The sequence below is a fragment of the Falco peregrinus genome, chromosome 2, assembly GCF_023634155.1.
Source record: "Falco peregrinus isolate bFalPer1 chromosome 2, bFalPer1.pri, whole genome shotgun sequence".
In the NCBI taxonomy this organism is placed as follows: domain Eukaryota; kingdom Metazoa; phylum Chordata; class Aves; order Falconiformes; family Falconidae; genus Falco; species Falco peregrinus.
In genome coordinates, this window is record NC_073722.1 from 111915653 (window position 1) to 111938964 (window position 23312).

The 23312-nt window shown below is 42.8% G+C and overlaps 1 protein-coding gene across 14 annotated transcripts in view; it reads right to left on the bottom strand.

Annotated features, from left to right (window-relative positions):
• Positions 1-23312, bottom strand: part of MSI2 (musashi RNA binding protein 2) — a 255942-nt gene that overhangs the window by 190835 nt on the left and 41795 nt on the right. The window contains exon 1 of one of the 14 annotated variants that reach the window (XM_055794714.1): positions 14294-14391. The exons of the other annotated variants lie outside the window; for them this stretch is intronic. The gene's annotated coding sequence lies outside the window, so the exon portion shown is untranslated. Of the gene's footprint in view, positions 1-14293; positions 14392-23312 lie in introns of those variants that run through there. 14 annotated transcript variants of the gene reach the window in all.

Sequence of the window (23312 nt, forward strand, 5' to 3'; positions counted from 1 at the left end):
CAACATACACTCATTTCTGGACCAGTGCTTGAACACTGTAATAAATAAAGGGCTTCTGCAGCTGCTCTGCTCTAGAGGGTTCAGTCCTACAGACAACCAGAGGGTAAAAGGGGAGTTAGGTGTATTTAATTGGTGTAGGTTCACTTTGTGTGGCAGGGGGTAGAAAATTAATGGTATGCATCCCCATTTTCTCAGCTATGACGATGGCTGCATCAGCCTCTCTCTCTCTTCCCCTTCTAATTTCTTATTTGTTGTGCCAATGGGAGGAATAAAACACAACACAAGAACTAAGGCAGGTGGAAACATGGGTTCTCCTTCCACTCTTCCAACTGTTAAAATGGGAAAAGTGTCTCCTCAACACTGGTGAAGGAGTTCATGCTAAATTAACCCATGCTAGATATTTTTAAATCCTTTCACCAAGTGTTGTGGAAGTACAAAAATATATGCTACATAGTCATGTTAAAAAAAAATCAATCAGATTTAATGGCAGAAGAAATTAAAACCCAGTAAGAAAAAGTCAGTATTTATGTTGGGTCTACAATTTAGGGCATTCCAATGGCATGCCAAGAGAGGTCACAGGAATGAACCAAAGCCCGCTTCGGGGCTTTGCTGGGGCCAAGGTGAGCTAGTCATTTAGATATTTAAATTATTTTAATAATCCTTCATAGAAGGTTACGAAATATTTATTAGCAACCTGTGGGGCTGACTAGCGCTGCTCCAAGAAAAACACAGATTTAGACAATTTCCTAAAGTGTGCATTCTACAACTGAAGAGGCTGGAATAACTCTTTCAAGCCAATACAAGGCATGAACAGGTTTTATGATGCATTTTATAGAAAATTACAATTGCATAATTAAGTCTCAGTAGCAACCCTCCAGTTGCTACCTCTGATTAAGACCACACAGCTAATTTAGTGCTGAGGGACACAGCTGGCCTGCCTTCTCCATAGCCTTGGCGCCAACGTAGGGACCGCTCGGAGGGGTAGAGGATGCCTGTGACTCTTTCAGCCCAGAGCTTGCAAAAAGACTTTGGAGAGAAGTTCCAGCTAATGCTGCCAGGGGAGGAAGGGAACCATGAGGATTATGGCAAAGCTGTTTTGTCTTCCACAAGGCTGAGACCATCCTGGATCTCTCTGACGTGTATGTTTACACAAACCTATTCTTCTCTCCAGCTTCATGGTATCAAAGGCTTTTATCAATCTCAGCAGTGACAAGAGCTGTCCTAGGGAAAGCCTTGTTTCCATGGCCACAATCTGTATTCATTTGTCATTTTTAATAGTCTGCTATGCCCAAAGTCAGCACAAGACCAAAGTATTCCTGTAAGAGGTGAGGACATAAACCAACTCAGGGCTAAGACTTGGCACCAGCATGAGTTATGCCTTTCAAACCACGCCTCATCCCATGTGGCCAAGGGGAACTGGCATGGGCACAGCAGTTTTTTATAGCTCTCCATAACAAAGAACATTGTTTGCATTCAGGTCCAGGTTCTTCCAGTCCTCACGGCCAGGTACCTGTTTACATCACCTCACTCGCTGTCCAAATCTGGTACCACAAGCTTTGCTTTAGACGGGAACATGCTTTAAAACCCTTGAATATAGCAAGTTTTATTCCAGTTGGGCAAATTCCTTCAGTTGTGTTAGCACTGTGCCCCTGGGCAGTTAGCTTCCATTGCCCAAGTGCCAGATCTTGCAGAGGTATTAAGGGTCAATTACATTACAAGGAGGTATAGGAAAAGAAAAGACACTTTTCTTGGTCTGCAGTTCTGCCCTAAATTAACTTTTAATACGGAACAGAATGTCACATTTGCTTCTCCCCATAATCTAAAAATTTCTCCTTATGCAGCAGCAATAAGGAGGGCTTTTAAAAATTAAAAAGACCTGAAAACCACACAAGGGTATATTTCATGGCTATAAAAAAGCACTTAAAACGTGGAGTTAAAAAGGTGTTTCAAGTGTTTTCATCAAAGGAGGATGAAAATGGAAAGAAAATAGGATTTTAAAAATGCCCATTTTCTTTAAAATCAGCTTCATGAGTCAGAGCATGCAGAAACCTTTTTGCTGCTATGAGGATCCTGTATTTAAATCCAGCCAGCATTGCATCCAGTTTGTTTGTTGAGACTAACGTGGCAATTATCAGCAATACACTGCTCCTACGGCACAGCCTTTTCTGCTATATTTGGCTGCTCTCCTCCTCTCGGAGGCAGGCGTTCCCTGCTAAAAGCAAACACGCAGACCTGGTCAAGGCCTTTCCACACTAACAGCAGACAAGACACAGATACAAACCCAAAACCCTAAAAGGAGCTTGAAAGCTCAATCCAATTCTCAGGCACGTGTTCACCTCACTATAAGCACCCTCCTAACCTGAAGTGCTGCGCTTTGGGTACATCACAGCAGTGGATTTGACTGCAAGAGCTGTGCAGAGCCTTGCAATCAACTTGCCACTTCCACATGGAACAAGGTCTGTGGGCAAGAAACTCGCTCCTTGAGTTGTCAGCAGACAGCTCGGCCTCCATGCAGCACCTGCTGGAACTTTTCACTCACCAGCACTGCAAATAGTAGTAGTAATAACAATAAAAACAACTAAGCATTTTGGTAAGGGAACTGCTCCAGAGCTCTCAGGAGGGGAGCATTTACAGCACCCAACATGCTGCTCTGCACCGTCACCATCTGCAGCCCTCACTGCACAGTCAAAATTTAATCTGACATCTCTTTGCAGTCCCATTTTATTTTTGTGTCCATTTCCTAAGAGCACAAATTAAGAGTGCTTCAAAACACAGAGTATTTGCTGTTACCAAAGTTAGAACACAGCCACGCAAAAGCCACCAAGAACACTTGGGAAGGATTCTGCAGGCAGCACCCAGAGCCACTTTAGGATTGTTCAGAGGTTTGCTTTCTTCCAGCGTGAGGTTCTTTTCTGTCATTAAGCCATGCTGTAGCTACAAAATCCATAGAGAACAGCAACCAAGATATCCCACCAGCTCTGGAAGGGAAAGCCCAAACCCAAGAAGAAATCAGGTTTTCAGGTGAGGCTTCAGAATCTTTTGCATCTAAGGCAAGCACAGGTCTGGCTCACCTGGGCAGGTCTCTTATCTGACAAATTCCAAGCATCTTCCAGCAGGTACAAAAAACTAGTGCAAAGCAAAAAAGCTTTATAGTGGTACTGTGCGGACACTGCCTCAGTGGGTTCCTCTGCTCATGTGTGGGTTTTTTAATGCACACTGGCCCACAAAAAGATGCAGTCACATAAATGCGGCTCTACTGCAAAAATGAAAAGATATCCTCCAAGCTTAGACGGGACTCTGCCGTCTGCCAACTAGTAGCTGGGAAAGAACAGACTGGGATTTATTCATCTCCCCTCCCAGTATCTTTCCCCCTCCAATCCTGATTTTGTTAAAAAACACAGAAGACTCATCAGCATGGTTGGATACCTGGAAACTGGTATATTTTCAACAGAACAAACCTCTAGGATCTGATGGCAAACCTTTACAGCTGGCTTTTGCAGGCACTGGCTGCCATTCAGTGGAGTTCTAGAGATATCCTAGTGTTTGCTAAAGGCTAAAACATCAAATGACACATCATGCTACTACTCAACAGTGCCCTGTAGCGTTTCTGCCCTTCCTTTATTATTTTCAGTTCGCGAACCGAAAAGTTTGTTTTCCTAAGTTTTTGCAACAACTGTTAAAGTAATACCTTTCAGCTCAGTTTTTTGATCACATCCTTTAAGTGTCTCTGATCTTTACCACCAAACCTCAAACCAAAATTCCAGCTGTAAATCAAGCAGAGCAAACTCCGATTTACCTCTCACCTTAAACCAACAGGATATTACAACAAAATATCCTGGTTTGGTTGCCTGAAGGAAGCAAAGCATCCACATTACAATTAGCTAGTACTAGCAACATATGTAAATCAGCATACGCTACCACATGGACCTTCCCTCCCTTAAACTGAGCAAAGTGCAACTGAGCAGCATTGAAATGCAAATTACCCATAAGAGAGTTTAGGGACATGAAGGAAGCATAAGGACTTGGTGTCTGGATGCATTCCAATTTGGGTAGTTGCAAACTAAAACAACACTCAAGAATGCATATAAAGAAGCTTTTATTAAAAAAAAAGAATCTGCACTCTTTAGTTAGTGGGAATGATGCAATTACTAGAGGGAGCCAGGACACCCTCAGGCCCCAAATTCTATTCTAACTACAGAGAAAGGAGAATGGAGGAAGCAGAGTTGTTCAGATCATTCCTGGAGCACTGTGTGGACCCAGTCCAGACACCACTTGGCCTTCCAGCACAGAGGGAAAGGGCATTAACACACAGCGAAGGTGTGCTGCAAACAGAAAAGCTGTTGTGCTCTTTAATCACAAAGAAACTCCACCAGACAACAGCAATCAGACCCCATAAATCCACGCAGCGCAGCCCAATGCCACATGGATGTTTGGCGCTCAGATGCACTAATGCAATTCCAAATGTTTCCACTACCAGTTAATTGATTAAATGGAGAGTTATCTATGGTTTCAGCAGGTTCCACAGCCCAGATTTCTTCATCAGGAAGTGGCGACCAAACTACCATGTAGGGATGGATTAAGAACATGAGAGACTATGATGAACTCTCTGCTGCTTTTGAAAGAAATCAGATAAAATTTGCAGTAGAAGGGCTGTCCAAGGAAATGGTGAATCAGGAATATTTCATGCATTAAATATAATAGTAATTGTAATTTTTGACCTACACCAAAATGAATTTGCAAATGACTAGTAATGCACAAAATGGAAAGACAGGGTGTCAAATGACTGCTAATCTTCACTAAATAATTACATTTACATATAAATGTAAACATATATACAAATCTACATCAATAAAAAGCTTTTAACAATACAACGCTCTGTCACTCTCAAAAAAAATGAAGTCAAATTCCTTGTTAAAGGAAAGAGAGTACTGCAGCATATGTAATACAAACATGCAAAGTGACTTCAGCACAGGGTATCACTCACTGGAGATCAACACAGACCTTTTCTCCCTTTATAAATCATTTGTGTACTGAGACATGTAGCTAAATCAGCTAAAGCACAGATCTCATTAAAGAACCTGGAAACTGATTACTGAACTATGTAACACATCAAGAGGGTTTTTCTTTTTTTTCTTTTGAGAGAGATCTGGCCTGAAATCTTATCAGTCCCACACATGCCAGAATTAGTCCCTTCCTTCGTGTCAGGTAGAAACTCTATCTACAAATCGTCAAGCAGAACTCATGCTTGAGATGAACAAAATGCAGCTGTCTTAATCTGTTAAGATTATATTCTGTGCTTTCCACTATCAGGAGACAAACTGCAGGTGTAGTGCTCTTCAAAGGCAGACACCAAGAACCAAAATAGAAATACAAGTGGTTAAACTGAAAAAAGTTACGTGCCTGTTTCTCTAAGCCAGGTGTGAAGACGTGGGAGCCTCTCTGATGGCGTGGCAGGAGCACAGAATGAGACTGCGGCTGCGAAGCATCAGAGGCAGCTCACTGCCTCCCGCTCCTCGGGCTCTCCAGGTTTCACAAAGCTGCGGCAGAACAGAGGCCTTTTGCCATGTGCTGCCACGTCAGTAGGTCTACCCTTTGACAGCTCTTACCCTGGGGGAAGCACTAAATAAAGTTCCATTCACAACTTGCCTCACCTTAAAGAGAAAGGACTTATTATTTTGACCTTAACTGCCCAAACCGCCCAACTTCAAGGACCCCTGATTCCCCACCAAGAGCTGCCTGGGGGCGGATTTCAGCTGTAACCTGCACTGCAAGCAGCAGAAATGAAGATGCAGTTGGACCAATGGCCGGTCTTATGTACGGGGGCCAACGCCAGCAGAGCAGATGCCGGCGGGGGCACAGAGAGAGGAGCTGACACTCAAGAGCTTCGCACTTCTGCCACAACCATCAGCAACTTATTAAAAAGGTAATCAGGAAGGTGATCTAGTGGCAGCAGCCCCTTCACTGCACATCCTCCCTGCAGCGTCACTGCAGATTTCTTTCCACGTGCGGCCCTTCCCCTCCAGTTCCCGAGGTGCTCAAACTGGGGCACAGCGCCTCGCTGGAGGGGGGGGCAGCGGGAAGTGCACAGACAGGAGCCCACGTCCCGCTTTTACCCACTTTGCAGGGTGAATCACCAAGTGCTGTTAACTTTTCAGCACCTTCACACAGCTCCCGGCTTGTACCAAGACAGGCAATTTTCTGTCTCATTCCTGGGAGCCAAAGAGCATCTCAGCCTCCCGCATGGCACACGAGGAGTGGTGGGATGTGCCTGCAAGAAGTCTCAGCACCTCCCCCCAGCAGCACTGCAGGCTTTGTAATTTCTGTCAGTGTATCCCACAAAGACATGGTGTACCCGGGTACCTGCCACCTGACTCACCTCTCCAGCAAAGGCGCATTCCCAAGGGGAAAATTTATAGAACTGTGGTAGACGCTCAAGGCATCATCACCAAGGACTCAAGTGAAAGGGGCTGGGACACGTTTGCTTGAGAGTATTAACTACTGAATAATAAATAATTTGCCATAGCATCAATTTGTTTTGAAGGACTGGAAAATAATATTAAAGAAATGCTTCTTCCATAGCTACATGCAGCCTCTTTGCACTTTCCCTGCGTCTGTACTGGAACCACCCACTGGTGACAGATGACATTTGGCAGCAGCATCTGCAAGCCCAGCACCAGAGATCAACAGGATCCAAAGCCCTGCTGGATAAAACCCCTCCTGCATCCTGCCACTGCTCTCAAGTACAGTACTGGGGTAAAGAACCCGCTCACTTCTGATCAAGGGGAAAAATGAATGGGTTTATGGCACCTCTTTTTCTCAATTACATACTTCTGATTCATGTATTCTAGACTGGCTTAGCACAAAAGCTGATGATGACGGCCATTAGGTCAGATACACTTTAACACCATATATTGCTATCTTAAAACATGTTGATGCTGCTCTGAAATAACATTTTACACTTACACCCTAATCATTGTTATAGCTTCTGACAGGTTTTAAATACAATAGTATTAACTGCAATTAATTCATTTGAAATTAACATGGATATTGCAAGCACTTCAGCAAGATCTCCACTGCAATTCACCATTCATTATTGCACCATTATTTTTTAAGTGTTATCCATAAAGCAGGCTGCCAGTGCATTTGCATTTAGGTGACAGAAGTAGGAATATAGAGGAGCAATAAATTAGCACAAAAATTAAGCAGAAGGAGGCAGCAGAATTACCACAGCCCATTGTCTAAAGTTTTAATATCGCTAACGACTTTATGATTCACAGTATCGCAGCCCTGTGAGGCTGGTGGTGGGCTGCACACCCCTTCCCTCCGCAGTGGGGCACAGACCCCAGGCCCAAAGCCATCGCATGCCCATAGGACTGCCTCGGTGCGCTGCATACTTCACACAGCTTGCTCCAGCTGGCTGGAAGATCAGTCATTAGCAGACAGAAAATAAACAGTTTTTTTCCCAAACACAGCCATTAAAAAAAGCCAGCATATTGAGAAGTAAAGCATATTAGACCATTAAATATGGTCCGCAGCAGCATTCCTCCTTGGAAAAAAGAAAAAAAAATATGTGTCTTTGGTGCAGTTAACACCCATTTTTAGAGCATTAATCACCTCAGGTGAAAACAAACTGGTTGTTAAAAACACATTCTAAGGGGATTAACTATCATCAGAACATACAAGTTACTTAAACTGAAGTAGTTCCATATGGTTAATTTATAATTTCCAAGGTATTAATCAGCAAACAAATTCTGATGGTTCCTAGATAAAGTGTAAAAGGGGAAGATTCACACAGCTCCTTGGAGCAATCCTAACTGGAAGTAGCACTGGCAGAACAGTTTCTTTTTTCAGTTTGCTGGCTAAACTGAAAACAAAACAGAACCAAAAAAACAGGAGGATAAATTTGTCTATGATTAAACAAACATGTCTTCAGTTTGTTGGCAAAACTTAAAAGAAAAAAAAAAAAGACAATTTTCATTTTGAGTCAATCCACAACATCTTGTTTTAAACTCTGAACGGAAATACACTGTGGGGTTTTGGTTTGGGTTTTTTTTCAGTTTATTTAACCCCTTTTAAACCTTTTGTCTTTTAGGCCCACTTTCAAATAAGGAGACCCTGTAAGAAAAAAACCAGAAGTTTGTTTCAGAAAAAACACCCACATTGTGGACTCCCATTTATGTCGGGTCTTTCAAGTTCCTCTTCCTACCCTTCTCCAAGTTCCATCTTACAAACATGCTATTTATGAAAAAAATCCACCTGGGTGCACCTGCAGGTGTTGCTGGGTGCCCCAGTCCCCAGGAGCAGGATTCCAGTGCCCCTGCAGGTATCCAGACTTCAGCCAGCAAGGAATGTCATGCCCACAGAGCGCACACACTGAGCCACCAGGGCACTGTAAAAATACCAAATCTAAGAGTGTTTACGTACAACACAGCTAAATAAAACAGTCCATCTTGTTTGGGTTAGCACTGAATGCCGCGTATCGGGCACACAACCACAGCGAATGCCCAGGACCACCGCTGCCTGCAGCTGGCACGGGAAGTACGTCTCAGCCGACTGCAGCTAACTACGTCTCCAGATCCAGTCTCTGCCTGCAGCCTGAGAAGCCCCCGGCTGACGGTCAAGAAGGGAATGACTTACTAACCAAGCAGTGAGGGAGACAAGGAGCTGGGAAGGATCTCAGGCTGACAGCACTTCAGCCCAGACGAGCCTCAGTATCTGCTGCTGCCCAGCTGGCAGATGCCTGACATACTGATGCGCACAGATGGAGGAGAAAACAGAGGTTGGTGTTGCAGAAGCAGTTTGCAGCCAGCATTCATGTGTCTGTGTTAGGAAAATTACACTAATAGATAGCTCCCATCCAGACTGATCCCTGAGCAGAGATTAGCTATACGTACCGACAGAAACACTGAACAGCACAGGTCCAAGGGACACCAGTGAAACACTATTCTGAGCAGTGCCTTGCGAGGGACCTCACGGGGACACAGATGCAGCCAGGCCTCAGAGGCCATCAGCCTTAACCCAGTATTTTAAGACTTGCACCACAGCTGAGTGTCACCTACTGGTATCTAAAGAGATCTAAGGCATCTAGGTATCTACCACATTTAAAGATAAAGCCTTAAAACACTAAAGGGCATTGAAGTTGTAGTACAATAAAAATACAAATGTTAAAGCAGGATCACAACTTTAATATCGACTCAACATACATTTGTAAGCAGCCAAACAAAAACACTGTGAAAAGGCACATACCTACCCACCACGAGAAGGGAGAAAAAAACATACCTGAAAAGTAAAGAAAAGCAAACTTTTGTTCACTGCAAGACTGAGTCCATTTAAACAGAAACCACAGTGCTAAATACATACTCCCTGAACCTATAGTCATTTAAGACAGTGTTCCTTTTATCACTGAAACCTTGTGGGAAATTTTAGAAGTTCACTTCATCCTCATAAAATAACAACTCCATCACACTGTAACACTTCAAGATGATCATACAGGGCTCTGCAGAGAACCAACAACAGATCTGAGACTTCAATTTGTACCACAAAACAAGTGTTATCAAATAACACACACTTAAATCCTCTATAGCTGAATCTCTACTGCTAAGTTTATCTCTCAGTCCAAGAAATGCATCTTCCTTCTCTGAATTTCCTAGTACCTCCAGCCACCATAAATCCATTGTATGCATATGGATTAAAAGCAATCCCATTTCAGAATACAAGGGAAGAATCTACGGAAGGCAAAAAACATCTCCCTAATGTCTCCACCATCAGAGATGGAACTGAAGAAGAACACGAACACCAACGCTGACCAAAGAAAGCCTCCTGCATGTTTCCAGACCTTTTATTCCAGTCACTCAAGAACTAATTTTTTATCTTTTTGTCAAAACAAAACAAAAAAAACCCAGCTAGCCCAGCAACAGCAACAAAACCTTTCCAAGAATGCAGAAAGGCAGAAATCCAAACCCAGTTTAGCTCAAATCTCTGCTTTACTAAGGTTTGAACTAAGTACTTGGGGAAAGAGGGGCTGATCTGTTCCCAAGGTCATTTCAAGGTTTTCACACTAGCAAGAATAATTATTTACAGGTGACAATGCATCCTGTGTGTTCAGCTGGGAAGGTAAATATGGGTTTAATAAATAAAAAAGATAAATAAAAATACCCAACAAAAACCAAAAGACAAATCCCTGCCTCAAAGTGCCTATTTCTGCAGTTAAACGGGAGTACAGGATGTCCATGTCCCAAGAAGGTGTTGTGCCAACATCCCTTAGAGCTACATCAAATATAATTTTCAAACCAATTAGCTCAAAAAGCATCAACACCAAAGCAATGCCTTCCACATTCTAATTACTAGGCCATCCTATTCAATTCTTAATGAGAGAAGAGACAAAGGCAGTATATGTATTACGGTCTACTTCAAGAATTCTTTTTCTTTTAGCAAACAGATCCTCTTTTGTTCTGGTTAAACACCAATTACTCCGTTCTCTCTAACATGCAAATCAGCCGAAAATAGGGCATGATGTATCTCGATCCTGCACCACTACAAGTTTGAATGAAGGGGGAAAATAAAGCAACCCTCTAGGGGCTTTCAATTCCAAGTACTTTGTACTCTGATAAAGCTCTTTTCAAAGAGCTTTTTGTATTATCTACGGCAGTTCCCATAAGCAGCGATTTTGCCATTACGCCAAAAGAAATAGCACATTTAAGGTGTACAATATAAGCAAGGAAAGTAAAAGTAGCCAACAAAGCTGTTTACATGTAGCTTTTACTTGTTATGTTCCCCACTGCAAACAGCAAAACTCTGAAGCATTATGAGCATTACTACACCTAGGGATAGAGATAGAGCAGAAGGGAAAATAAATGTGAAGAGTTGGAGCCCAGCTTTACAATGCAGTGCTTTGTAAAACTCAGAGCATCATGGAAGATGCCACACAGACAGCCCTGAAAAGGGGGTGGGGGGTCCCTTTTGGTCTGGCTGCGGCTCAACCACAGCCCTCGTTCCGCCAGCTCCTCGCCACAGCACCTGGCCTCGCCAGCGTTAACTGCTCTGACTACGTCCTACCACACAAGTTTTAAGATAAGTCTCTGCGATGTTGGAGTCCGTTCATTTACCCAGGCACTGGCTTCAGCAGCGCCTGTTCATGCCGCAGCGCTGACACCCGACAGCCTCTGCTGGCAGCAGATGGAAGGCTTGGGCCTCTCCGGAGCTGGTGCTTCCCAGCCCAACAGCCATGCCCAGAGGGTCAGCCTGAAGATTTATTGTGGAAACCAAACTGAAAACTGTTTTCACTCTTTTGTCATTGCTCTAGTCATTTTATAATTGATATTTTTGAAGCCCTTTGTAAACACCTTAAGCAGTGTCAATAACAATTTAGCAACTGTTACACAGACACACCAGTGCTGCTACATGGAAAGATACGTTTTTTTTAAATGGAATTGTGTAGATCTCTGTAAGATGACCTGAGCACTAAGCCCGCAGTTGAAGCTAGGAGTGCAAACTGTACCAGACAGCATCACTGAAGTGACCAGGGCATGAGGGCTCACGCTCGCCCCCTGCAAAACTTCAGTCTCCACCTAGGGAGGAAAAAGGGGCAAATGGTATCCATTTGGCTTAACCTACATATCACGGGGCAGCAATCATACCAGGCTCCCAGCCTAGGAGGAAGGGCTGTAGAAACTATTGACTTGAAACCACCTTCCTAGCAGTCCAGAGGGTGACTGCCTTTGCTTAAAACGTCAGAGACATCCTAGAAATCAGAGGCAGAAGGCCAAAGCATCAGAGGAGGAAGCAGCGGCTTTAACTGATGATCCCACACCATGTCCTTTGTGGTGTGACTTGGTTACACAGAACACAACCACATAACTAAATTTAAAAACGCATTAAAAGGGGAAGAAATATGTCTTTAAAAAGTTTACTGAAGAGCAAACACAACAAAGCCAACTCGTTCTGATCCACTTGGCCTGACTACTTCCATCCGGCTGCTACGAGAGACACAGCAAGCCTCGGAAACGCGCCCCCCTCACAGGTCCTTGGTGCACCTTCCCAAGTATTAGATGGTGCAGTTCATGGGAAGAAGGCTGAGCACATACATACATGAACGTACTCATTATAAACTGCATCTGTAGATACACGTATCAGAGACAAATTCATCTCCATGAAAATTATGTACTGCCAGCCCAGTGGTCAACCAGAGAATACAGACTTCGTTGCCCAAGATCAAGATATCCAGTGGAGTGTTTGCACTATACAATTTTGTAATTGAATATTCTATATAAAATTGTAATTGCATTTATATAATGTAGTATATACAGTTAACATAAATTACACACATACACCATACATACATTCTGTATACCACACACCCCTCATGCTGCTGTTTGAATATATAGGTAGATAAAATACCTAAAAATAGCTCATTTCAAAGAGATGGACCCTAGAGTATTTCACATTTATAAATTCAGCCAAAAACCACAGCACATTAGTCTCTTCTGCCAAACATTATAGACAATCTTCCAAAAAAAGTTTTCATCTCTTTTGTTGGCCTTTAATATAATTTTGATTTATGTCATTTTGAAATAGTCTCCCTTCTGTAGCTTAAAAGAAAAAAGCATTCTTCTGATTCCAGATTCAGGATTTCTTTAAGAGAAACCAAAAGTAATAAATCTGAATTGTCATGCTGCTACTGTGTCACACGAGTGAGAAGTATTACAGCATGTGTTGGCTATAGCTTCCAAGCAAAAAATGTATTAAGTAACAGTGTTTTCTTACATTACACGTTCTTTTTCTTGCCTGAAGAGTATATTTCTTCAAGTTTTCACACAGATGTTCTTCATACACCAATATAATACACATGCAGCAAGCCACTAACGCTCTGGCTCTCTCCCATCTCCCTCTTTCCACACAAACAAGCAGTAAAGCTTCGGGGCAAGATGTGGTAACCTTGACTAGGGAAGCACTAACAGCTATGCTCTTATCTGTTTCGTGGTTGCCACAACAAAACGAGCTCCCCGGCATACTGTTCTTTGTATGGCTTCCACCCCAAACTCACTGCAAGTCCAAGACAAAATGTGGGAGAGCAACAGGGTACAACCAGTACCTTTCCAATGGGAAAGAAACTAAACTGGCATTAATGCTTTTACTTCTTAACAAGTGCAAAGAAAACCAGTTTCTTACTGAAAATTATGCCAGTCCAAACCTAAACATGTATGTAGAAATATTACACAGCTACCTTATCTTTCTGAATGATAACAGATTTATAAACAGATTTATTTGTACAGTCTATGAAGTGGGACAACCTCCTCATTGAGGAAAGACTTAGGACATAGTGAGATGAAGCCCTGGTCAAGCATGTGAGCAGCTCCAACAAAGCTAGAAGAACTACCCTGAGCTTAAAACAGGGTATGCACTTAAGACTCAGCAGAATCAGTGAATTCTCCGTGCACCACACCTTACCCCCTCTTCCCCCCCACCCCCACCCCCCCCCCAAGAGAACTGGCTCTTAGCCACCGCCAATCCCAGCCGCAGAGTAATATGGTCAAATATTGAGTTGCACAGACCATGTGCAAGTATCAAAACTTAACTGTGTCAAAAATCAGCTGCACTAACCGTAATATTCTTCTTTGGGGGTCACTATGAAAGGGGAAGAAGAGTAGCCTGAGAGATGCCAGAAAATGGAAGAAAAAATGAGCAATAAACCACATAATGCAGTAAAAAAGGCAGTTAGTCTACCGAGTGCATAGATACCAGGCTTATTTCAGTTTACCACTAAGAACTAAGGATAACTGCAGGGCACTGTAAAACATTTGTTCCTTTGCATTAATTGCTGTTAGAGTCATGGTTTGGTATATTATACCAGCCTCAGCTTGCTCTAATTCCTTATCCCATTTGCTTTGGCCAGGATACTTAAAAGAGGAAAAAAAAGAATTTAAAAAAAAAAAAAAAAAAAGAAAATGCTTTTAATGATTATTCAAGGGGGTATGTGAAAAGGTATTATGTTCTGCAAGACATAAGGACACTCCAAAAGGCATCCTACTTTCATTCTGTAAGACATACAATCAACCACACAGCTTTCACATGCACACAGCAAAGTTGAGAAGTGCCATCTCCCACACACCACACGTTTCCAGTCGGGCAAAAGATCCGCAAACCAGCTCTCACAGAAACACAAGCAAGCACATGCTCAAAAGCGGTGACAGAAGAACAGAGCAGTGTGCTTGCTTGTGCCCCACAGGACACACTTCTACATCGACAGTTTCCACTACCCTTGAAAATGTGCACAAGCTTGTACACACATACTTACAAACAAGCTAAACGGCCAAGTTCACCCGTCACCCCAGGGGTCGAGCACACCGAAGGCTGCGGAGGGTCTGCCTCCCTGCCAGGAGCAGGGTACGCTGCAGCCCTCTCTATCCCCGCTGCTCCCTCGAGGCTCGTGAGACGAGCGCTCCTGCTCTCAGAAACGGCTTTGAAGAGCTACCAGCAAACTCCTTGACACAGATCCAGAATACAGCAGGAAACAATGGCAATCAGGCCCCAAAACCAGTACTTGAATTTAAAAACAACCAAAGCCCACACAACAAACCCCACACACACCCACAAGAAAAAAATAAATAATTACACACGTAGAAAATCAGACATAGACAGAGCTGATCACATCATCCCTGGCTTCATAAGTGATTGACACCAATCAAATCTCCCCATGTTCTTGGAGAGGAAATAGATGACCTCCATGCCTCAGAAGAAAAAAACCTAGAGACACAAATGCTAAGTAACCTGCTTGAAAAAAGAAAAAGCAAGCAGAGGCGAGAGCCAGCTACATTGCAATCATGAGTTATGAATACCCAATGCAATACATAAGAGCTGGCATGGCTGCTTCAGATCTCTGTTGCCAAACTCCAGCAAGATTCTCATTATCGAATAATTGAAAAACAAAGCTTTGCCATCTTCTCCTCTTTCTCTGAGGTTAGCCCCTTGGCACTAGCACACCTGCCTCCCTGGAGGGTACGGTTTGGTGCATGGTTTTATTTACATCATTTTCAGCAGAACAGGAACCCTCTGACCACAGGTCAGGGCACACACATGGAATTGTGCCAGCCCGTAGCAATCCAGTTCAGCATGCTGCCTACTGCGAACTCGTGGAAAGCAAAATAATTGACATTTTCAATACAACTTCATACCTATATTAATGTACATAATTAAACAGATTACTTAGTAACTGCATTATAAATTTATTTACCTACACACAAATCATTAAGAAAACACTAAATAAAAAAATAAAGAAAACCACTAAATAAAAAGGTAAGTAAAAGCTTTTACAAAGCCATAAAAGTTGTCAACTCTACACAGAAGTTAGCTACCTCGAGACCAGAACTAGAATGCACATTCATTTTATATATGAATGATATCTCTAAACGCTTTATGATGTTAAATAACACACAGCTGCACAATTTAATGAGCTACAGCTACAGGGAAAAGCTGTATAAGGAGGAAAAAGAAGAGACAGGGAAGCATCTGATTTTCATGTGAAAGTTAGTGAAATGAAACAGCAATGAAGCAAGGATTATACAAGGAAGTTGTTCAAGACGGCAGGGTCTTCTGAGGTAAAAGCTCTGAGAAAACAGAGCAACAAAAAGAAGCAGATTCACTCACTAGGTGGTTAAAACCAAGAGGGTTTTTGAACTTCCAGTAAAGGATGACATCTTGGTTAAAGGTCTGGATTCTGAAAAAACAGTTTCAGACCCCAGCTTCACTGCAGACCTGCGGGGTGACCTCAGGTGAATTTCTTCACCTTTCCCATGATTTTGCCTCTCCCTCTTCTGGGGAAAGATGATCTTGTTGATCCCTTTGCCCAAAACATTTCCTGCCCATTCTATTTATCTTTCAAAATGTCTTCAGCTCTACAAGTAGACATATGGACAGGGAGGTCACATGCCTGACAGCTGATACATACCAGGCAAAAAGGGAGTGAAAAAGGCAACATCTCTTAAGGGCAAAAATAAATCTCAGGTTTCATCTTAGGAAGCTTTTTACGACAAACAGACTTCCAGCACAATATTTTACAAATAAATCAACAAGTAAATTGTGCCAGTGCTCAGCAGTATTACTGAACTGAATACTTAGTATCGGTCTCATTTACAGTATATAGCTCCTACACTGCTTATGCCCTGCAAGGAGCTGGAAACTCTAGCATCCACCCTGTAAAGTCATTATTCAACAACAAACGAGTACTATATTTAGAACTTTTTCCATGAAGTAGCAGTATCCAAGGGCCACTGAGCCAAGAGGCATTCAAAGGTTAAACAAGTCTACAGGCTCGCCCCCTACCCCCAGGTTTCTGCCTGCAGGTTACACTTCAGTTCGCTTACACATGCACCTCAGTTTTATAAGGTGTCTTTGATCCAAGGAGCAAGATACTGCACCAGAAGTTACCCTCTCTGGTGCCTGTATCTGGGTAGTGACCTTAAAAATTACAGGAGCACATATACACAATTACTCTGACTTAATTTAAAATGCTTTGCTAACAAAGATTAAACAAACACATTAAACAGTCTAGAAAAAACCCATAAAACCCCCTACTTTTCTCTGAGCTACTTCAGTCAATATTTCAGCTTCTCAAGCTGCTCTGAACAACACACATTCTTCATTCTTTGATTTTGTTCATATTTTAGGAAACAACTGTTAGATCATGTAGAGATTTAGATTTCATTCTCTGCAAGGAAGTGCGGCCTAGCTACAGCAACAAGCAGAGCACAACTCTTCGCTCCACTGGAGTTATATGTAGTCTTCAGGAAATTAAAACTACCTCCAGCACCAGTCACCAGCAGCATCTGAAAACTGGGACTTGCAGCTCCTTAACATAATACCCCACCACTTGAGCTAAAAGAGCAGCATGACTACATCACTGTAGGAGTACACTGCTGTCCATGTACAGAAGCTATGTGGGAGGAAGGGGCATAATGCAACACATTTCACAAGTGTGCTACAAGGACAATTTCTCTGTGCATCATTCCTCTACCTCCCCCTGCCTTCAAAAGGATAAGGCTTTGTTATTTTTCTTCCAGAGATGACACAAGGCTTGAACTGTGTTTGTAAAACTCTTTCACATCTTGCAATAGCCAACACAAAGACATCTAAAAGCTCAAGAGAAGTGCATAGAAGTGCAACAACAGCTGTGTTCTGCGAAACTGAAGTTACAGATAAACCAGTCCAATCACATTAATAAAAACACACCCACCTTGCTAAGTGGACCGAGCTAAAAAAGTAGTCTTGACCAATCAGTAATGTCGGCATCTTAAATTGTTGATTGTGTTTCCTCCCAAGCCCTGAGGAAACACAGCCAGTGGGGCTGGAAGACTCAGCGTCCAAGGACAAAGAATCAGCAGGCATGTAAGCACCAATATTTATGTAATGTATGTCATGTTCACAGCCACAATGAAATCATTGTCTTCCAAGGGGGTTGGTATGTTCGGAGCATTTGTTTGTTATTTCTAAAGATGCAGGAGGCAAAGCAGTTAAAAATAAAGAGGTCACTGCATGCAAAATTAATCTTTAACTGCCTACACTGCTTTAAACGACTTGTAAGGATTACAGTGCACTCCCCAAGCTGAGAGTACCTTTGTTAACAGAAGACTCCTGAAGAGGTGGTAGAGGGTAGACCACTAATAAAAGTCAGCTGGCAAGTTTTACCAGCTTTCCTTATTCCCAGTGGCTACTCTTCCAGTGGTTGCATTTGGTGTGAGCTCCGTCCCCACACGTGCACCCATCCTCATGCTCTCTGCAGCTCTAGGAGACCTTCTAAACACTGGCACGAGTGGTGCTGCCTGAGCAGCAGACAAGGGAAATTCTCACCCAGTCTCACAGCCTTGCCTAAGCCCATGCTTACAATGGAAGGAACAGTTTTTAATTAATCTCATTCCTCCTGTGAGGAGACAGCAGAGGATTCCTTTAAAACGCAACCTGTGGCAACGGAGTTGTTAAATGCTTAACATGATGTTATGCACAACACGACTTCAATGGTACACACATAATCCAGCCCTGAAGAAGAGCAAGAGGCACACAGCAGAGACGTAGTTTCTTTCCCCTGTAGCAAGGGATGGCTGTTTAGTACTTGGCTATCAGAAAGAAGAAACTTCAGCATTAATTACTACGGAGCATCACAAAAAAATCTAACTTAAAAGAAGAATTAAAAAACTGAACCTACACTTGGGCATCTCCAAAGAGGAGTCGCCCAGCTCAGATTCATGACCTGCAGTATAAATCCACAGTGGACAGTCTGGAGAACCCTCTTACAGGAAGGCATTATAAATATATGTTAATATAAACACAGAAGCCTGTTTTTAATCTAAGAGGCAATCCCTGGATGGCCTCTGGCACTTTTGCACAAGTCACAGTGCCACGTTCTCAGTTTACCTATCTGAGAAACAGGAACAGCACCTTCCTATCTCCCAGCACCTTCTGAAGATTCATGCTTCCAAAAGCACTTCTAAATCAGGACAACCCTCTTCATGTCACCTTTTCGAGCAGAAAAAAGACAAAGCAGACAACTGCTGCAAAATTCACCAATTCAAAGCAGCCTCATCACAGATGCAACAGTTGGAAACCGATTTTTCTGAGAGACAAGGACTAAGGACACAGCTACCCATTTTGCTCACTAAAAAGTGTCTAAACCATGTCAGCTGTATGTGAAGTGGCTTGCTGCACTCCAGACAACTGGCAGGGTAGCAAACTGTCACCTAGGTGACAAAATAATGACCCTTCTGTGAAGCTCTTGCAGCGTCTCCTGGCCATAATTGGACACTGCTGTTCAAAATGCTACGTGTGGGAGGGAACGAGATGGTACGATCGTTGATTTGGAAAGGCTGCAAGCTAACCTTTGGCTCAGCAGGCTAAAATGGACTGCTGCATGATGCTGTACTCAAGAGATCATGATGAGGGCGGCGGAGAGTCTTGTCACACTGGTAGGTCTGCAAAGGGCTGGAGAATCAGACGGCGCAAACAAGGCAGGTCTTGCCTCTACCAAACCTTAGTCACCAGCTCAGCCTCCTTCTACACCAAAAGGCAATGCTACCCGTTGACACACCTGCTACAGTTGTCAGTAAAAGACAACAAAAGCATTAAATATGAGACACAAATGTTTTTTCCCACTCTGCAAAATATTCTTTATATACTCGGCATCTTGTAAGTATTAAATCCATCTGGGAATGACCTACACAAGCTCCACAACAACAGGAATGTTGTTCTGCAAGATCTCGGAAGCTATACAGAAATATCTCTAAACGTAACAGCATGAGGAAGGGGGCTAGAGAATTTGAAGAAGGCAAACAGAAGCCTTTGAACTCCACAAATGTTTCGTTTTCCAGCATACAGTCCTCTAAAACCAGCACAGCTTTAGCTGGCATAACATTAACTACATTGATTTCCATCTAAAGAGTGACAGGCTTTGCCAGTCCAGCCATAGCCTGAAGCTGCCATTGCAAGGAATAAAGGAATAAGTATTCCCCTAAATGCTCCTGCCTACAGCAAGTAGGGGTGGTATAAGGTATCAGCAGGTTGAACAAAATTAAGAACTTGGAGGAAAAGTAAGAAAAAAGAAAGAGACAGATACAGCGAACATACCCACTCACAAAGGTCAGTGCAGGTGAAATGCCAGTTAAAGCCCACGCTGTGGTGGCAGAGGGTCTCACACCTCTGGCCCCAAAGGCAAGCAATCAACAAGACAGAAGAAAGCTGGCTCAAGTTAATGGATTCTAATTCACAATGAAACAAACTGCAGTAAGACTTCACGGGTTTTGTTACCAAATGAGCCTTACATGCACGCTCAGTTCCCCTCAGGAATAAGCAAGTTCAACCAAGAAATCAAGTGGCATTACTGTCCTCTGAAGGTGAGGCCATGGGCTGCCAAAGCCAAGGAATGAAGTCTTGCACAGGTAACCATTTGCAGATGAAAACCATTTGCATTCCAAACAGGTTCTGGCCTCGAAAGGATTACAAACCACCTCGCTGGTGTTTATGAGGCTGCGCAGAATCACCTTACCAGCTGCCTACCACTTCCCTGATGCAATGGAGGAGGAAAACACAGCATACAACTCATCTCTCTGAAAGAATCAGGTTTAGTTACAGGTTTGCCTTATCTGCAGCCTTGCTGCAACTTCATGTCAAGTATGTCTTCAGGTCAGGTCCGTTAGATTGGTTGCAACGTTTTAAAGTCCTGAAATACATCTGCTAAAGCCATATAATACACGTACTTGAACCCCTAATTTCTAAAGAACCAGCTCCTTTCCAGTAGCTGGTGCCTGAACTTGTCAGGCTGTCACACTTCATTAGAGTTAACTTAACAAGATAAGCAACCTGGCTGTAATGACGACAGCTTGGTCAAGTGAGCTAGGCATGCTATCCTCACCCAAGGAAGAGCGAACGCTTTGGAAGAGACACAAAATGAAAGCCTGAGAATAACAAGTTTAGGCTCATTAACCTGGAATGCAGTGGAGCAACCATGGCACTGGACACAACCTGCCTCAGAGAGCGCAGGAAAGCCAAGTTTCCACCTGACCTTGGAGCCCACACTGGCCAGTGGTGGTAAATAGCCAGGTCAGGTAAGGGGGGAAAATGAAAAGTAGTAAAATAATACTAGATGATAAAATAATTCAGAATAAAATGTCACTTTCCATGACTCCACTGAAGTAGCACTTAAACAAAAAGCAGGGCCACTGCTTTTCACAACCCTTTGCTGCACATCACAAATCCATAGTAAATTAATTAGACCCGTGAAAAGAAAATGCATTTGCTTAGTGGAAACACACTGCAGTTCAGGCCCAGGAAAGGCCCAGGAGAAGTCTTGACTTAAGAAGAAAAAGTGAACTGAGTACACTCATTTCTGTTCCTCTTGGCTTACTCCCGTATATCAGCTTCCAAACAGCCAGGAATAGTTTCCACTGTATTTCCTCATAAATTCTGCTTTGATCATTCAGATAAACGTTTGTTGCCTTCCCCCTGAAACAAGCATGAACTTTTCCATTCGTGCTCATACCAAACCCAAACATCTGACAAATGAAGGCAAAGAATAGAAAATATTTATATACCCAGGAGTAGGTATTGCTCCTCACAGTCATTGGGGCAATGCAATAATAGGGGTTACATCAGAAGTTTAAGGAGGCAAGCTATAGCTTGAAATGAGCCATGGAAGCCCAACGTAACTCAAGACGAAATGGAAATCACCCTCTGACTAAGAGGTTTAACAAAGATTAAAATGGCAAAATAGGAAAAAAAGCATTGCTCAGCTAATCTTACAACTCTCTTCAAGTCCTATCACATCTGCACTGGCACATTTGCACATACCACTAGACAGGCTGAAACCAGGTGAGCTAAGGCAAGATAAAAGCAGATGCAGGAGAAAAAAAGAAGTCCATCTGCATAAAAGGCTTCCTGTGTTCAGGTCAAGTGAAGATTAGACACACAATGCTGGGAGGACTACACTTCTTTCTGTAAAAAGGATATTTCCATAACTAACATTTGAGAAGAGTGTTGTGCTTGTTAGGAGACGACAAAAGGTTGGCTCCTTTTGATCTTTCCCTTCATCCTCCTCGACAGATTTTTTTTTTTTTTTAAGTCATTTGCTTTAGTGAGCTATAGACCTAGTTATGAATTACATTCCTAGATGTTAGCATACGAACCCACATCAACAGGACACTGTAAGATCCCAGGTGGGTACAGAGGAGAAAGACACTGTATGACGCGTAGCATTTCTAATCACAGTTGTAGGTAAAAATAATAATAGATGCCTTGCGTTTCCCATTTCCTTCAAGTAACGTTTCCTGTGGCTATTGGTAAGTTTAATTGTTTTGTTCTTCTGTGATTACCCAGAAGGTTCTCCTTCCCAAAGCTGGAGACTAATCACCAACACCTAATCCAGCAGCCAATCTAATATGAGATAATGGAAAAAATTAACTAAAAGGCGGCAGGTAAGAGACAACAGCACGGTATTTCTGTCTCCCACAGCATTTTTGTCAGTGTTACTGGCAAAAGAACAGCCTCCAAAGTAATACAGCCTAGTCTCCCATCACTGTCATAGACATTCACACACCTAAAACGTTGCTTTAGCTGAGAGGACAAATGCAGTACAGCAGCAGGGCACTAACTGCTCACACAAGACCGTCCCACTGGGGTTCTGTGGCATGAGCGGCAGCACGAGTGCTGCTGTCACCCAGCACCATGCAGGAGAGCCGGCATCTCCAAAACATTTGCTCATAAAGCTCCAAAGTAAACTACATACAACATGAAGAAATGAGTTATCACTAGGTATGTCTAATGCATGACATGCTACCAAATGAAGGATAAGAGACACGTTTACACAGATTTCCTGCCTACCTCCTGTGACAATTCAGTAAACATTAGAAAATTTACATTTAACAAATTAGGATCTAAATTTTAACCAGAACAGGTGTTCAGTCTGTAAGCACCCTCTTGAAAGCCTTACTGAAGTCTTAATCCTTCATGTTGTGCTCACTTGAGGTGATGAGCCAGAAGTTTGGGGATTTGGTATTTAAAAGGTGTGGTTGCAGACGGCGTTAGTTAAACTGTCCCTGCAAGAGCAGCAGCAATGTGCATGCACATGTACACCACAGTACCGGTGATGTTCTGCACGAGGTTCAGGGTACCTCCTTGCTGCCAGCAATTTATTCACACACCCAAGCTCTTAATTTCTAGAGGCATTCTTCATTAAAAAAATTCAGCAACACCTCAGTTATTCTGAGGCTCCAAAATCACTAAAGCAGATAAGCCTGTTCTGTTTATTTTTAAAAAGCTGTTTTCTTAACCTTGGATTTGAATGGAAGATTTGACTCCTGGAAAGTCTATGAAACAAACCAACTCATGAACACACACACACACCACCACCCTAATGTTACAACCAATAGCTACAACCAGGCCACCTTCAGCTGGAAAGCCACAGCTTCTGAATCACTTGTTCTTGCAAACCCCTGCAGTTAACAACTGAAATACAGACATCTCTATTGTCTCTGGATTCCTCACGGCATCAAAGACTTAGCTCTAACAGAGCCCAACTGGCAGAGTTAGCCAAGTCCTCTGAGCCCCAGAAATCTCATTAGATTGACTAAAAATTACAAAAGCCTCAAAATACTCCAGCAAAGGAATTTTAGAAGAACTGCAGTTAAATAAATACTGTATAACCTTTTGAAGCCAAACTGTATATCCAAAACTGGATTTATTTTTTCCTTTTAACAATCACCAATTAGAAAGCCAGCATCCAAGAATAGGTAGTAGAAAACATTTTCAGCATGCTGCGAGAGTAAAAACTTTTATTG